The sequence below is a fragment of the Urocitellus parryii genome, chromosome 2 (genome assembly GCF_045843805.1).
Source record: "Urocitellus parryii isolate mUroPar1 chromosome 2, mUroPar1.hap1, whole genome shotgun sequence".
Classification (NCBI taxonomy): domain Eukaryota; kingdom Metazoa; phylum Chordata; class Mammalia; order Rodentia; family Sciuridae; genus Urocitellus; species Urocitellus parryii.
In genome coordinates, this window is record NC_135532.1 from 189,386,549 (window position 1) to 189,404,290 (window position 17,742).

General features: G+C 35.0%; 1 long non-coding RNA gene and 1 other non-coding gene across 2 annotated transcripts; one reads left to right on the forward strand and one right to left on the reverse strand.

Moving 5' to 3' along the window:
• The first annotated feature begins 3 nt into the window (after positions 1-3).
• LOC113186531 (uncharacterized) lies at positions 4-13,478 on the forward strand. Its single transcript, XR_003301301.2, has 4 exons — positions 4-131; positions 11,325-11,469; positions 11,579-11,743; positions 13,416-13,478. It is a non-coding gene; the product is annotated as an uncharacterized LOC113186531 (long non-coding RNA).
• LOC113186538 (small nucleolar RNA SNORD43) lies at positions 6,184-6,244 on the reverse strand. Its single transcript, XR_003301304.1, has one exon. It is a non-coding gene; the product is annotated as a small nucleolar RNA SNORD43 (small nucleolar RNA).
• Positions 13,479-17,742: the final 4,264 nt, after the last annotated feature.

Sequence of the window (17,742 nt, forward strand, 5' to 3'; positions counted from 1 at the left end):
GGCGGCGCCTGCGCAATCTGCACGCACGCCTGCGCACTGCGCCTCTGAAGCCGCTGCCTCTGCCCTCACTTCAACGGCTGCCAGTTCCTGGGCGCTGCGGGGTCGTGGCTGGGGGATACCACGCTGGCCCGGTACGGCGTCGGGAGCTGGCGGGCGCGGCTGGGGCTCCAGCGGGTGTCCCTGCTGACTGCGGACAGAAGGAAGCCTTGTTTAGCGCTTTCCGTCCTGCTTCGGGGAGGCTGGAGTAGGGGGTCTCCAGGGTCCTAGGGAAAGTGCTGGTCGTCCCGGAACCGCTTGGGCCCACTCTTGATTTGTAACTGTCCTGTTGCTGCCAGTATTAATTTTTTTTTCTTACAAAAAAAGAAAGAAAGAAAAAAGTAAGAGGGCTGGTGGGAATGCTGAGTTCAGCGCTCCGCGGTTGCCTTTCGAGTTCACGCCCTTTCCTGCAGTATCTCGCTCAGGGATCTCTTCCTACTGGGGGACCCAAAGCTTTCACATGTCGCCCTTGACCCCAGTCTCCGGTGACCTGGTGTGGGTCTCCGATGGTGTCCAGGATTGGGGAATGGCGCGGGGAAGGAAGGCATGAGAAGCAAGTTTCTTTATGCACCACTTTCTGTTTAATGCTTTTGCCTGGAAGCCTACATAAAAATACACAGATATTTCTATACGGGTTTAAATATCTACATCTCTTTATCTTTATTTCTTGTAATTATTCAGGAGAAATTCATGACTCTTAGGTGGACCTATGAGAATGCTGTACAGCTGTATATTGGTCTTTGGTATAAAAATAAAATCTCCATATCATTTAAAGGAAAAGTATAATAAAATACTTAAAGAATACTTGCATGTATAAGTATAAATATGGAATATACAATCTTGTATTTCATATCTCTTTTTAATGTATTATTTCACTGTTTGGAATCTTAATTTTGCTTTGAACTTATTTTCCTCCCAATTTACTGCTTAGCAATACTGTCTTCCACAGGATAAAAATAATAGCTCTAGCTTGGGGTATTGCTGACTGGTAGAGAGCTTGTTTATCATGTGCAAGGTCTGGGGTTCAATCCCCAGCGCTGAAATAATAGTAACCATAGCAGTGTTGTTGTTGTTGTTATTGTTTTAAGTATATATGACTTCTTGTTTGGAATTTACTCCAATCACAATATTAATATTATCACTCATTTTGGGATTTATGAATCGTGTCTCAAGAATTGTTAACCATTTGGGAGCATCAGTTGCCTTCTCATTTCTTTTCTCTTTGTAAAATATCAGAGCCCTCATGGCCAATGATAATCACTTTCTGGTACTAGTCACAAATATGCTCAAGAAGACTTTCATAAAATGATGTAATATGTGAAGTATAATTGTCTTGTTCCTCCTCAAGTTATTTAGGTGTTCTTGGAAGAGAGAGTAAGGAAAAATTAGGGGAAAATGTACCTGACGTGATGGTCTACACCCATTGCCTGGCCTTTCCTGGAGTAAGCTCTATAGTAAAAAGGCAGATTGCCGTGGCATCCCGTTGTAATGAACAGCACAGAGCCGTGCTTGAAGGCATGAGAAGCAATAAGCTGTTATGTGTGTAGAAATCGTACTTCTCCCTGCTGTAGTCACCCTTGCTTTATTACTCCTACACAATCCCCCCCACTGACCCAATTGTAACAGTTGGGAAAATGCCAAAATACTTAGCAGCAACCATATGGAAGACCCTCCAAAAGTGCACAGCAGGAGCTAAAGGCAGGGCTTGTTCATTACAATAAAGATAAAACAGAAATATGTACTATTTAAACTCAGCACTTGAATAGCTTGATTCTCCCATAGATTGGAACAGACTGGCTGGCATCCATTCTGATTAATTGGTGCCCAGTCTGTACCCGTACATATTTTGTATATCATCCCTTATATGAAGGGCAAGATACATTTAAATAGAGCTGAAATTTGGTACCCAAGAAGTTGTAAACCAGAATACAATACTGTTCTTCATTTATTTAAAGTCCCCATTGTCATGTATAAATTTGCTGAATCAGCAAGACATGTATAGAGGATAGAGAAAACATTATAATTTTTATCTCATTAAGAATTAATGAACTAATGTCCTGTGGTCATATCTTTATGACCTGATACTCATTTTCTAAATTGCTCAGTGAGAAGTATTTTTTACATACCTAATGAAACATACTATTCTGTATGTTGGGGATATACCAGTAAAGAAACAAATACCATCTTCTCCCCTTGGCTTTTACCTTCCTCCCTAACATTTTTTATCTTTTCTCAATTGTCCATCACAAAGAGGCAGGCTTTGACTCAGTATAAGAAAAGACTTCTGAAAATGAGCTATTCAAAAATGAAATGAATGCTGTATAAGGTAGTGAGTTTCTTGTCACTGAAGTGTTCAAGGACTATGTTATTGTAGACAGGATTTCTTTAAAGAATCAAATCCTTGATTAGAATATTAATAAGATACCTTTAAAATCTGAAATTATGGGGCTGGGGATGTGGCTCAAGTGGTAGCGTGCTTGCCTGGCATGCGCGGGGCGCTGGGTTCGATCCTCAGCACCACATAAAAATAAAATAAAAAGATGTTGTGTCCACCAAAAACTAAAAAATATTAAAAAAATTCTCTCTCTCTCTCTTTAAAAAAATATGAAATTATATAGTAAATAAAATATAACTTAGGCGAAATACCTTGGCTTGTGGTGTTTGAAACCCTATGATAATACTACTAAATCTTGGCTTTACCTATAAAAATATGGTGGAACCAAATGATATAGCAACCCACCATTTCAAATCACCCCAACTCAGCCTTCATCTCTGTTCTGCAACTTTACCCCTCATGTTTTTCTGCTTCCATCCTTACCACCTCTGTTCTTTTTAAACATAACAGGCAGAGTGTTCTGCTTAGAATGACATCATGTTATTGTTTGGCAAAAAAGATCAACATAGTCTCAATACTTATATCTGAAACACTCATGTTCACACACCCACCTATCTTATTGGATAAACTTATGTTATATGTTCATTAGATGTCCAGATTTTCACTATCTAGATTTTGCCCTTCTGATTATATTCCTTCATTATAGTGTCAGCCAGATAAAACATGTTGTTTAGATGTGACGTCAGGATAATGTGATCTATTACATCTCTTGTTCTATACACTGTGTTTCTGATAGCACACCAATTGCATTAGCAGTTTTGACAATAGTTTCTTTGACTCACATCAAACTTTTACTCTAGTAAAAACCTTTAGCACTTTTTTAAACAAAATTCCTATTCAGTCCTACCCATCTTATACTTGATTAATGGATAATTTTATTCCAACTACAGAGTTTTTCTTGCATCATCTAGAAACACCCATTCATCTTCGTACTGATTCACTTATGAACACCTTTGAGGCACAGTAGCTGTCTATGAATCCATTCATATAAAATAATATTTTGTAATTAAAACCTTCACCTTTAAGACCATTTTGAAGATTTTTATAATCTTTAATAATACAGAAACAATGTGCTGATATAAAGGTGTAAAATGACAATGCTATATTCATGTTTTATGAGTTACAGCAGCCATAAAGTTAAAAATTAGTTGAGTTTGGCATTAATTCTTTCTTGGAGAAACATGATTCATCCACATGCTCAAGACTTTTTCCCATGCATTAAAACATAATTCAATCCCCTACTTAAATTTGTTTCCTAGGGTTCTCCATCACATAGTTTCCCCCTCTTTGAAAACCAGATACTTGCCATTTCTCATTCTTTTTGGATGTAATCTTCTGCTCTTCTGGCTCTGGAAGGCAGGCTGCAACATGGTGAATGCTGATTGTGGACAGAGACTGCTGGGTCTACAACAGGTTCTGCAGCTTTGTAGCTGTTAGATCTGGAGTATGTCACTGAAACCCTCCACATTCATTTGAACACATTTGTGATAAGGAAAACATGTTCAGACAGCTTCATATAGTACCTTCATATAGCTATTGCAAGGACTAAATGAGTTAATAACATGTGGTCCTGTGGACTGAACCCAGGGTTGCTCTACCACTGAACTGTATACCCAGCCCTCCAACTTTTTTTTTTTTTTTTTTTTGAGACAGGGTCTTGCCATGTTGCTTAAATTAGTCTCAAACTTGAGATTTTTCTGCCTCAGCCTCCCATATAGCTGGGATTACAAACATGTGCCACCATGCCCAGCAAATAAATGAATTCATATAAAACACTCAGGAGCAGTATTAGACACATCTCAGTCCATCTCTGCTACTACTACAAAATTCTACAGACTAAGTAATTCAATAGCAATAGATATTTTAGTCTCATAGTTGTAGAAAGTGGGAAGTCTAAGATCAAAGTACTAACATATTTAAGAGTTGTTCTTTGCCTCCAAGCTGGCCGCTTCTTGCTGTGTCCTTAAGAAGGGAAGAATGCTGTGTCTTCACATGCCTTTAGGGACAGAAGGTGGGGCAGAGAAGCAGCTCTCTCAAACCTCTCTTACAAGGCACTAATCCCATGCACATAGACTCTGCCCTCCTGACTTAATCACCTCCTAACCCTCCCCCCTCACTGGGAATTGAACCCAGGAATGCTTGCCTAGTAAGCCAAATCCCCACCCCTTTGTGCTTTGTTTAGTTTTGTTTTATTTTTAGATAAGGTCTCCCTAAATTGCCCACACTGGCCTGTAAATTACAGTCCAACTGCCTCAGATTGCCCAGTAGCTGGGATTCTGCCACTGTGCCCAGCCGTACCCACCTTTTAATATTATCACATTGATAGCGAAGTTTCAACATCTGAACTTTGGAGGAGAAATTCAGACCATAGCACATAATAAAAACTAAAAAGGTATTAGTTGTCCCCATTATTATTCCCACATTCTTACCTTTTATATTTTCTCAAGAGTAATCTCTTCTTTCTGAAAGTCACTTCTCTAGTAGAGAAAGAATCATCTTTCTGATTCTGATCCTAGTTATCTGCATTCTTTTAGATATCTCTCTCCAAATTAGCCTATTTCTTCTCATGAACTTAAAAAAATTCCTGTTTTTATTGTCCTTGAACCTATTATTTTTGTAAAAGTTTACTTGTTCTAGGATTATGTGTCTAACTTTGGCATTTATTATTTAAAAGCTTCATGGCAGGTCAGTTTGTGACCTTTCTCCTGAATTCCAGCTTTAAACCTCATGGATAGAGCCCTTATAGACCCTTTAGTAATTTTCCTACTGTAATATAAATACATTTAGTAGCAACTCAATGCAATAGCATTTTAAATTTACCTATGGTTCAAGATTTTTAATTACAAAAGGACAAACGTAACTCAGTACATTCATATTAACTTGACATGATTTCAAGTCTCACATATCTGAAGAAAAGCTAACATTATCAATATTATATATCTCCATGAACAGCACAGGTCTAGAGAGCTGTTTTCAAAGTCAATAAATAGTTCTGTTATAGCTCTAGATAAGGATTTAATTTTGTGTACAATGCTTTTTTTGTTTGTTTTGTTTCCAGTTTCACTTAAGGCTCAAATTTGAACATACTGAAAACTGTTTTACTATTTTACTAACTACCTTATACCATTTTCCCCCTAATATATTCAATGATGCTACAGTATAAATTGTCATTATTCAAAAACAAAAATTAAGATTGACACATCAACTTATCTAGCATTTAGATATTTTTTATAGAAGCATGGAAGAAGTCGTAGTCTTTCCTTTCTAAAAGTGTCTTAGTCCATTCAGACTATAGTGGAAAATACTTAGACTGAGCAATTTAGAAAAAAACATATTTATTGTTATAATTCTGTGAAGTTTAAGTTCAGGGGGCCCTCAGTGTCCATGAAGGCCTGTTCCTCATGGATGGCACCTTCCATTTGCTCTCACAGGTCTGGAGCAGCAAACAAGCTCTCAGGCTGCTTTTGTAAGGGCACTAATCCTATCCACAAGGGTACAGCTTTTGGGAGATGAATAGGTCACCAGGGCTTCCACAAATATTACAAATTACATTTTAACATGCAAATTTAGTGTAAGAAAAACATTCAGATCACAATAAGAAATAAGGATCAAGAGCAAAATGAAAGTTTCTTTAAGTTATATAGTTGGTGAGAAGCTAGAGCCAAAGTACATAAAAACAGTCCCACCTTTTCATTCCTTCTTTCCCTCTCTCCTACTTTCCTTTCTTCCTTTTAATGTTTATTTATTTTTGCAGGATCAGAACATGACAATCAGTACATTGATGTTCGCCCAACAATAAGTTTATAATCTTCAGGACAGACTCCCTAAGTCGTTCATACTTAATAGCCAAAAAAGTAGGCTCTTTGTCAAGGTCATTGTGACAATCAATGTCTAGGCAGGTGACATGTGTTGAGGGGACAAGCCAGTCAAGAGTATGGTCCTGTCTAGGGTTGCTATATCTAGTACTTACTCACAGAGGAATAGTTTCAGGGAAAGGCTAACTAAAAGCTAGCCCTGTGTACCTTCCTTTCCTGCCCCCATCCCTTCTCAGCAGCTCAGCACCTCCACACAGGCACCATTCTGTCAGCTTCTCCAAATTCAGAGCAAGTAGACAGCACTATTCTACCTGACCTAAGGACAACGCTCAAATGAGATAATCATAAGAACTTCTATAATTTTTATACATTTTGAGCCAAATAATATGTGTAACATCTCCATGTTTCAGTATGTGAGTCTTAACATTTGGATTTTTTCCCCATATCTATATACATGCTTTAACAATCCTAGAAATTTATTTCTTTTCTCTCTTTTTCACATTTTGCTTTTAAAAATATTTGCCATAAAGAATGAGTCAGACTATTGAGACACTTAGTCAATGAAAAGCTAAATGAGTATCCTAAATGTGTATGGCTGCACATCATTGGTTTTATAGTCTAAAAGACTTCATGTGTTATTTGCTATATGTAGCAATATGATCCTTCTTGAAAACATAAACTAAACTTTGCCCTGAATTCCTCTCAGTGTTAATACAAGTTGCACATGACTAAATCAAAACAGAATTTGTGCCCCCTGGCACAACACAGCATATGTATATATTTGCTCTTCAATTCAATAAGGACTCTAGAGTGCAGAACTACTATAATACAAAATAGAAATGAACCTAAATATGGGGGTAATGGGTTTGATTCTTCAATAAAATAAAATTGTAATAGCTATCACATTTTATATTTTAAATGAGTAGGAATTAGAAAGGGCTCAGAATGTTAGATCTTGGCAAATTAGCGAGTATGAATAATTTCCTAAAGCAAAGGCATTACATTTTCTATACAAATAATGTGACCTTTAATAATGTGACCATTTCAAGCCACACTTAAGCCTTCTTTTCATTGTTCTATTCAGTCATGTAACAAATCCTTAGATTAAACCCAATGCATGAAATGTGTGGTGCTAGTTAGACAATCTGAGGAATCTAAAATAAACAAGCCTTGAACTCTTTCCAAAGAGGCTAAAAATCTAGTAAAGTTACTGGAGGAAAATCAGGAATTAAATGACAACATGTGATATATGGATATATAACTTGGAGTCACTAACACAATTATGAAATTAGTTGAATTTGTGGGTGCACGTTTTGTTTGGAAAACTTTCAAATGATTGCTCTATAAGTAAGTATATTTTATTTAGAAATATATCATTTTTAAAATGTCTTCTCTTAATTTTGTTTCTTTTATATGTAAGGAAATACTTCACAACTCAGACTCCTAATATCAGATAAAATATTGGAACAGTTTGAAAATAATTTTAGATATTTTTGATAAAAAGAAATAGAAGTATATCCTAAATGTGTAAGCCTGATTAAAATAAAATAAAGCTCAGAAACCTGAATTTACTGATAGACACAATGGTAATGATAAGTAATATCTGAACATTTGTGATGTTTAGTTCTGGGCACATACTCTATCATATTTTCATAGTTTAATATGAAAATTGCTTATCCTTACTTCTACTTTATTTGTTATAATTACAATTTTAGGGTACACAGCATTATTTTCAGAACAAGTACTAAAAGTTAAAATTTGAATACTATTTTTATGTTTTAAAGTTTTAAGTTCAGTGCTTAGAAACAAAAACTTGAGCACTCAATTCATTGGAACCTTGTTGATAGTATGCATTTATGCCCACTGTGGGTTCCTCTCTACTAAGACCAACCTTTAAAAGGTATTTGTGAAAAAGTAAAAAACAAAAAAACCCAAAAAACATAAGGTGCTTGTGTATAATAATCAATTTTAGTTATAGACTATTCTATATTCTATGCATGATAAAAAGAGCTCTAAAGAAGTATTCAGAAAGGATTTCTATCAAATTAAGAAGGCTCTATTTTGGATGAGGATACAAGCAAATTAACTAACATTAATAAGACTTAATCTGTAGTCTAGAATAACAAGTTGAATTGTCATGTCAGAACAGAATTTTGAGTTAAAATATCATTTTTGACAATAGCTGCTGCATTTGGAGATGTGGAGAGTCTCAAGTACAATTTTGAGTTTATGTGAAACAGGATATTGATAAATAAGGGTATCTCTTGAATATATTCTCCTGGTTTCCTCTCAAAAAGATATTCTATTAATTTTTATGACTGCTATACTAAATTACCATAAACTTAGTGAATTAAAGAACCCAAAGTATGCTATTTTACAGTTATGGTGGCCAGAAGCACAAAATGGGTTTCACCAAGTGACTGTCAAGCTTTCATGAAAGCTGTGTTTCTTTTGTAAGTTTGGGGGCTGATCTGTTTCTTGCCTTCTCTAACATCCAGGGGCTGCAAACATTATTTGACTCCTTGCCCCTTCCTCCATCTTAAAACTGGCAACATAACATCTTCAGATCACTCTCTCTCTGACTCTGACTCTTCTCCCCTTCTTCCACATTTAAGGACTCTTGTGTGATGACATTGGGCCTACTGAGATATTCCAAGAGAAGCTCCTTATTTTACTGTCATATTATTAACAAACTTTATTTAATTTGTAACCTTTCTTTCCCCTTGCCACGAGATGTATATTCACAAGGTCTGGAGATTAGGATGTGGACATATTTGAAGGACATCATTCCATCTACCATAGACAATACTAAGTTTTTAAATAAAGTATAAATTCATTTTCTTTGAAAAACATTCTTTATGTTGTTTCTGTTCTAGATGACTTTCCTGGTGTTACCTAACACATTCCAGTGTAGTTATGAAGGGCACCTCTGACCCTCTGATGTAAATATGCTATTCTTTGCTACTCTATGCACCCTGGTTAAATGTGTTCAAAAGATTAATCTAACTGGCTTACATTTGGCAGAGGAACTCAAAGTATTCTCAGTTCCATCCTAGAAGATTTCTAGGAAGGAGATTAAAACACATTTGGATAAATCCTAACATGAAATTTTTCATTGGAACAGACTTAGTTTGATGCTTTATTTCAAATTCTTATGGATCCAGTGCATTTGTATTTAATAAAACTTTTATTTAATTGACTTTTAATTTTGGATGTGAGCTGAGTTCATAATATTTAAAAATCAACATATTGCAAATGCTTAAATAACTCATTACTTTTTTCTTTTATTCTTCACAGAGATCTAATTTACAAAGATCCTATGATTAGTGTTATCTTAAGTAAAAAAAAAAATCCAAGTAACATTTAGCTTTTAATTAAAATACATTTAAAATGTATATTTGAGCAATATCACACAATTTTTATTATAAGAAAAATAAAATATGCAGAACTAGACTAAAATTCTCAATAATTATAGTCAGTCATTCATTTACTCATTTTTTTACAGTTTTGGACATTAAAGGGATTCCAGAGGTCCTCTCTTATAAGTTCTTCATTTTATAAATAAATAAGATAGAACCTATAAAAAAGAATTAGCTAACCTCAGAGTTGGTCAGTAGAAAGTTTACAAATAGGATCTCAGGTAACCTGGCTTTCAACCTCTCAAGCTAATGCTTGTATTGGACTACAACTTTTTTTTTTTTTTTTTTGCAGTACTAGAAATTGAACCCAAGGGCAGGGCACTCTGTCACTGAAATGTACCCCTAGACCTTTTTATTTTTTATTTTGAGACAGGGGTTCACTAAACTCCTGAGGAAACTGACCTCAAACTTGAGATCATCCTGCCTCAGCCTCCTGAGTAGCTGAGATTATAGGTATGTTACTATACCAGCAGACCTTTCTTAATAAATATATAGGAAATGAGGAAGAGAAGATGAGATCTATGTGGCAGTCTCTCAAAAATGCGTGGGCTTTTATAAATTCTGACATCATTTTAGCATATGAAGAAATGACAGGATGTTCCCTCCACCTTCAGTGCCCAAAGTTTAATTCATGTAGCTCATTAAAGCTAGTTTCATATCAGAAGCCAGTCCTTCCAGAAGACTACTTCTTATTCTACTGGGCACATTTGAACTAAGGATTGTTTTACCAGCACGTATTTTCTACCATTCAATGTGGAGATTTAAAAGAGCAGCAATGGATATTTTTATAAATATATTCTGATTTTAATGAAGACAAAAATTATTATTTTATGTCTGAAACATAACTGGGCAAATATGGGATCAGTCCCTAAAGAGAATTAAACAGAAGTGGGATTTCAACTATGAATATCAGATATTTGAATTCATATGCACAATATTCTAAGGAAATTAAAAGGCAAGTCCCAAGAGCAAGTCATAGTGTATACATTTGCCCAGATCATCTTTTCACTTCTAAGCCAGGAGAAACTGTTCTTAATTCCCACAGTTCCCTCAAATATCATCTGAGGGTATCCTGGTTGGGGTATCAGGATAGGGATTAAGAGAAGGTAATAATATTTATATTGGACACATCCTGCATTGCCAAAAAGAAGCATATATAAAATGGCAGACACTTGAACTCACTTAAAATTCTGGTATCCTCCAGAATATGGTTTTTAAGTGAAAAATAAATTACAACAGGTTTTATGTCAAAAGAAAGATTAATAACTAGCAAGACTTTTCCAACATAGAACAAAATGTTGGCCAGATAAGAAATTATATAAATACAACACATAATATGATTAATCTCAATCATTTTAATAATACCTGACATTACAAGGAAGTACGTATTGTTTTTCTACATTGTGCACCTAATCCATTATGTAGAAAAGCAGATCTAAGCCCAGGGTTGTGTTACCAAGGGAGGTTGAAGAGTCTCTCCTGGGGGGTCATAAATATAGTTTTCCATCTGCCTGAAACTGTTTAGGTGAAACATGCCTGAAGTCAGGAGCTGGATCAGATGATCTCTGGGGGTCCCTTCCTGCCTTTTGAGTCTTTGAGAGAAATTTCTAATCAGCATGTTAATGAGTACTTTAAATTTGTATTCTGGTTTCCTTGAAGATAATTACCAGAAACACTAAGTGGAGAGAGCATTTCTGCATGCCTGCTTAAAAGAAGAAGATAAAGAAGAAATAAAGAATAAGGATTGTGCTTGAAAAGAAAAATCAAAAGAAAATAAAAATGTGACCCACTCAATATCAAAGAGGTAATTACCTGGGAAGATGGTATGGTTCAGTGGTCTTGGTAACATCTGAGAAAGTCCAAGGTTACTAGTTCTGTTCCTTTCTCTCATGATGTCTTGCTGTGTGACCCAGGGCAAGTCACTTGACCTTAGTTTCTTCATCTGAAAACACAAGAGCCTGGGAGTTGTGCTTGATTACCTGACTAATATCCAGCCACAGGAATTGAATGAAGAATGGAATTTCATTTTTGGCTTCATCACTACTGCGGCAATGACAGATGGGGATCACATGAATTAGGTTAGTCCTTGCGCTTCATTAACTGACAGAAAAAAAAATCTAAAGGATGCGATGTTAAACTAAACTTTGAAACCCTTTTAGGATATCTTTATTTTACATATTCTGTTGATAATAAATTGAGCAAAGATTTATTTTTACTTTTGCATTTGGAATGTCAATTGTGATATAATCCTGTGTGTTCAATTTATCCAGTTACTCCAAAATTGGTGCTGGAAGAAGGGGAATGGATAAATTCACACTGGATTACAACATTTTTTTTCTGTACTTATGTTTTAAGGGGGAAAACTTTTTGTCAATAGTGATGTATAGCTGTTTAATAAATGTGGAATAAGAATGTATCAGTCCAAATGATTTTTCTCTTTCTGTTCTACTTTTCTTTACCAATCTTAGAATAAATTTGATTTAAATTTTCATGTGTTTCTTGGCACAATATGTGATTCTAACTACATGACTAAGCTGACAGATTTTCAAACCTGATACATAGGGTAAATGCTTAGCTCCATACTATTTTCAGGAAAACGTTTTCTTCTTCTAGAGATTGTTGTTTGTTTCAATAAACATGCCCTAAACCAGAATTCAACCAAGTAAGGGATTAAACTTACATATAACACAGAGGACAATACATTCTCAAATCAGCTAAAATTATGTTTCTGGTTGGGCATGGTGGCTTATGCCTGTAATTTCAGAGATTGAGGAGGCTGAGATAAGAGAATCACAAGTTCAAAGCCAGACTAAGCAATTTAGCAAGACCCTGTCTCAAAACAAAAGCAAAAAAATTAAAAATAAATTAATTAATAAATGGGCTAGGAATGTAGATCATTGGTTAAGTGCTCCTACCCCCTTCAATCCCTGGTACTAAAAAAAAAAAAAAAAATCTGTGACACTCCCTTTAGAGAAAGAAAATTTCAGATTTTAAACAAAATATATGACAAACAAATGAATGACATTATGTCTGAGGCCAGGCTTGGAAACCTGAAACATCTTTACAAGATTTGATCTCTGAGTACTGGGTTGTAAACATTACTTTTATTTTAAAACACTATATATTTCCACTAAAGAGAAAGACCCAAACCCATTCTAAAATCCTACCTTTGTATTTTGGTGTGAGATTGCAATTATACAGTCTTTTGTTCATGAATGTTAAAGACAGGGTAGGGATATCAGAAAATACTGCTCTACATGAGGTTTGGGGAACCATAAATTCTGGTTCCAACTCTGCTATTTAGCTTTTAGATGGCATTATACCTTAGTCTCACCATCTGTACTGTATGAATAATCATACTTTGCTAAGTCACAGGTGTGTTGTAAACAATACACAATAAAAAGTAACTCTGAACATATAAATGTTTTCAAAGCCAATACAATAAGGAAACAAATGGTCAAGAGGTAATAAAACAAATGGGTTGACACTCTAATGAAACTATGAGACTCACATTTAACCTGAAAAAAAAAATAAGACGTTTTCTTAGACTATTTACTTACCTCAATTTTCAGGTGATTTTGTTTTATCTACATTCCTCAATTTGTGAGGAACAACAAAGGAGAAAAATAGGTTCTAACACTACAGTGTCTTTTGGTATCTCCCTCCCCACACTTCAGTGCTGGTGATTGAACCCAGGGGAACTCTACCACTGAGCTGCATCTTCAGCCTTTGCACTTTTTTTTTTCCCAGATAGGATCTGCCTAAATTGCCCAGGCTTGTCTCAAACATGCAATCCTCCTGCCTCAACCTCCCAGTAGCTGCGATTATAGGAATGCTCCACCATGCCTGCCCAACTCTTTTGACACCTCTTAAAGGATCAGCTAATTGTGGGGTTTTGTGGTAAGTTTATGCAATACTTAATATGTGGAGTGATATCTTTAATAAGAGATGTATGAAGGAAAGAATGTGGCAACTAAAAGGAACTCTCGTAACCCCTCTTTATCTCCTGGTATTGACTTTTATTAACATTACACTGGTAAAATGGGTAACAAAACCTTTGTATCTCTTCGTTTTAAATTTAAAACTCCAAGGATACCAAATCTATATGCCCAACTTAGGTAAGATATCTACTTTTTGGGTATTCAGGTTTAGAGTAGAAAGTTCAGAGTCGATATGGCCATTAAGTACCCACTTTTCCTTATTAATATGCCACTCCCAGATAAGGAGAAAATTACTATGAATCAAGAAATCACCCCACATTGGTGAGTTCCAAAGGCATATTACTAAGGGGTAGCAATCCTTTCTCTTATAGGCAAAAGATAACAAACTCACTTTCTTCACTTTATGCTTGAAAGAGCATTCTCTACCATATATTGCCAGTCAAACATTTTTTTGTCTTAACCTCTTACCCTTCATGAAGAAAATCAGAGTTTGGAAACACAGTGTTGGAACATTATGTGTTTTGAAAATTTCTTCCTTTGAATAACTTTTGGGGAGGATTTCACTACCAACATAACCACTTTCTTTTACCAACCTCCCTTAGCATCTACCTTTTGTGAAATTTGAATTTCTTAAAAACAACAAAAACAAGCAGCTTAAGCTTATTTAGTGTTAGGAAAGTCAGAAGGAAAGAGAATTTCAAGGATGGGTAGTCAAACCTGTTAAAATCATGCACAGGGGATGAAGTAGAAAAAAAGGCCATTGTATCTTGTGATTATCATTTGTGACATTCAGAAATGCAGTTTCATTTATGTAGGGGCACAGGGTCAAAACACATTGAGCTAAAGAGCAAGTGAGGCTGAGAAAGGAAATGGAGGAAGGAAGTATACACTGCACTTCAGAATCTGAGATTGAAATGAAGGGAAGTGGATTGTTTCCAAGACCCTTGAAGTATAACCTCTCCATCATGCCTCATGACTTCTGGTAGTATATATAGACCTGGGAATTCTCTTTTATCTACTGGGTCCCAACATGCATGGCTTATAAAGAGAGATAAGAAATATGGTTAGATTTTGTCTAGCATTTCCTCGCGTCCAGGCCCTAGCCGATTTGAAGGGTACCCTGGAACACCTTAACTTTTACCACTCATTGCTTTTCTTTTTTGTCCTTCTTCACATCTCCTCACCCTCAAAGGATTAAGATTCATTAGTTTATCTTGTAGTCAAGGCAACAAATACTATGAATGTGAGGTTTCATCCTGTCCTTAGTTTGGAACAGTGTAGAGCAATTTTTGAGTGCAACATCTAAGAGGCAAATATTGTTCTATTAATATTTATTACCCTAAAGGAGTGAAAAAAATAGAACAGGAAATGTATATTTCCCATAGGTATATTTATAGCAACAAGAAAGCTTTCAGTGGAAACACAGTGATGAAAGATGGGAACACCATTATTTATCAAACTGATCTGAAGCTTACCTACATCATAGCCACCTAGGGTGCTTATCTGTGTACACAAATTTTTCAGGCCAAAACCCAAAACAACAACAACAACAACAAAAAGGAATTTTATCCTTGGAAAGAAAAAGGAATATATTTGCCTCAGAGATGTAAGCAAGGTGAAATAATCCACTCACAATGGATGATCTTTGTGAAAAAATATACAGGTGGATGCTTAATAACTAACCTGTAATACATTAGTTTTCTAAGCAATATAGGAACTAAAGTTCCCCATTGAGAAAGAAGTAAATGGGTGGAATGGTGAGTCAAAAAATAGAGAAGTGTTAGAATGGCAGTTGTGTTTAATTCTCTAGGAATCAACGGAATCAATGATAATTTCTAGTTTATAAGCAACATTTTAAAAGACATTTTTATAGCTGATGATAACTTACAATCACATCTGCCTAAATCTTAATGTGAACTTTATCATGTCTCTTCTTATAGTCACTTAATTTGAATTATGTGCATTGCTAAAAATGTCATCAAAGAGATTACTCAGTGATTCAGTCTTGCAACAATAAGTTATTCTGTACTCAGAATGCCATGAAAACCGAGAAGTGGGGCAAGAATTTGATATTAATGAAGCAAATACTTACCACAGGAGGGAGAAATGAATACAATTTCACAATTTCTTGCAAAGAATAACCAAAGTTTTAATGAAATCTACACATATAAAATATTCAAATTACTAGAATATGTGTTATTAGATTGGCTATCTTATACCAAGAGATGAAACTATAAGCAAGCATATTAATATGTCTAAGATTAAGTTAATGAACTTCCAATGAAAGGAGAAGCTGGAGTGACTAATTTAATTATAGAACAGGTTTATCTTTAAAGATTTGACAACCATTTGTCAGAATGTTCCAGCTAATTGAAGGGTAGCATTTCTTCCTTTGGCAACAAGTGATTATATTGAAGAAAACAACAAATATAAGTTTATCCAAATAAGATAAGATCCTAAACTTGGGGCTGTTTGACAGACTTCATAATTTTCCTGTCAAAATTAAACACACTGAAAAGATAAAGATCATGAACATGAATGAAGAATGACAATACTGCCATGGCCCAAAATATGTCTTGTGTTGAATTTTTAACATCAAAATGCTTCTGAAGAGTATGTGCCCCAAGATGCTACTCTGTTTGTTGTGTGCATGCAAATGAGTGTGCACACATGCATGCATACATGTACATATCCGTAAATATAAATAGATAATGACTGAGCTGCTGAACTAGCTGTTATCTGAAATATACAATGAGGATCTCTTCTTAAGGGTCAATATTTCACTTTTTTTTTTTTTTTTTTGTTAGTGGACATGCATCAACTGTTTAAAAGTAAGCTAACCCCCAAGTGTAGTTGTTGTTGTTACTCTCAGTGTAAGTGGACAAATGCAAACTCATAATTTTCAATCATGAAGGAAGGGCATGCATCTGTGTTGTTGAAAGAAAATGAACTCTTGATACAGACTGGTAAGATTGATGGAGGATAAAGTTTCAAAGTCTATAAAAGAGACATAGTTTTATACTCAGAGTCCAAAACTAAAATTGGGTAAAGGGTGGATAGAAAATGCTTGTAAATTCTTTGCAACTTTCCTGTGAATAAATAAAAGAAATCTGAAATTAAAGTTTGTTAGAAGAAATAAAATATAGAAGAAAATAAGGAAGTCATAAGAAATAACTGTGTATCAGCAGCACATAGAAATACAGAGGAAAATAATGGGTAGAAATACAGTCATTGATTAGTGATTCAAAAGATTAAAATTCTAAAATGGGAATATGTTGTAAGAATTCCATAAACATTAAAATAGATGCTTACGAAAGTCATATAATCTGCACAAGTGATAAAGTCTGCTTAAATTTATCTAATATGCGTTCATAAAATAATACTTTAAAAACTTTGGTACAACCAAATTTAAGGGTTTTTTTTCCAGTAAGCATAAATATTTTTAATGTAAATTTTAGGAAAGTATTATGTCATAACTTAATTCCCTTTCCCTTTTCAGTAGGCAATAATAATCCTTCTGAGAATTGAAGGTATCTTAGATTAAATTAAGTACTGTAATAGGGATTTTATGCTATTTGCCACTTATCTTTCTATTCAAGCTCACTGATGTTTCCATTTGTGTATCTTGTAATACAAAAAAACTTGTTCTAAGAATTCTACTAAAAAGTTAATGTGTGCTTAAAGTACTCATAGTCTGGGGAGAAAAGTAGAAATAAATAATTATAAGATGATAAGCAGTGTAGTAAAGGTGTATGTGAAATGCTATTATTGAACATCTATAGGGAATTCATTGGCTCTGTGTGGGAGGGTTCTAAGAAGACTTGACAGGAGAGATTAGGACTAGATCAGGAAATGGTTCATCCAACTGAAAATAATGTACTTTGGACAAAGGAATAACATGCAGAGTAGTGATAAAGTGACATGGAATATTCAACAAAAGTGTGAGGGTTAGGGAAACAGAATCACATTAGCAGTGAGGATAAGCTGGAACCAGATTTGTAAGATTTGGTTTGCAGTGATGAGGCGGTTGTTGTAATATTTACTTACTTATTTTATGTTGATAAAGTATGAGAATATGCAATTTATCTTTGTAAGTGTACATATGGTTCAATAGCTTTAAGTATACCCATGTTGTG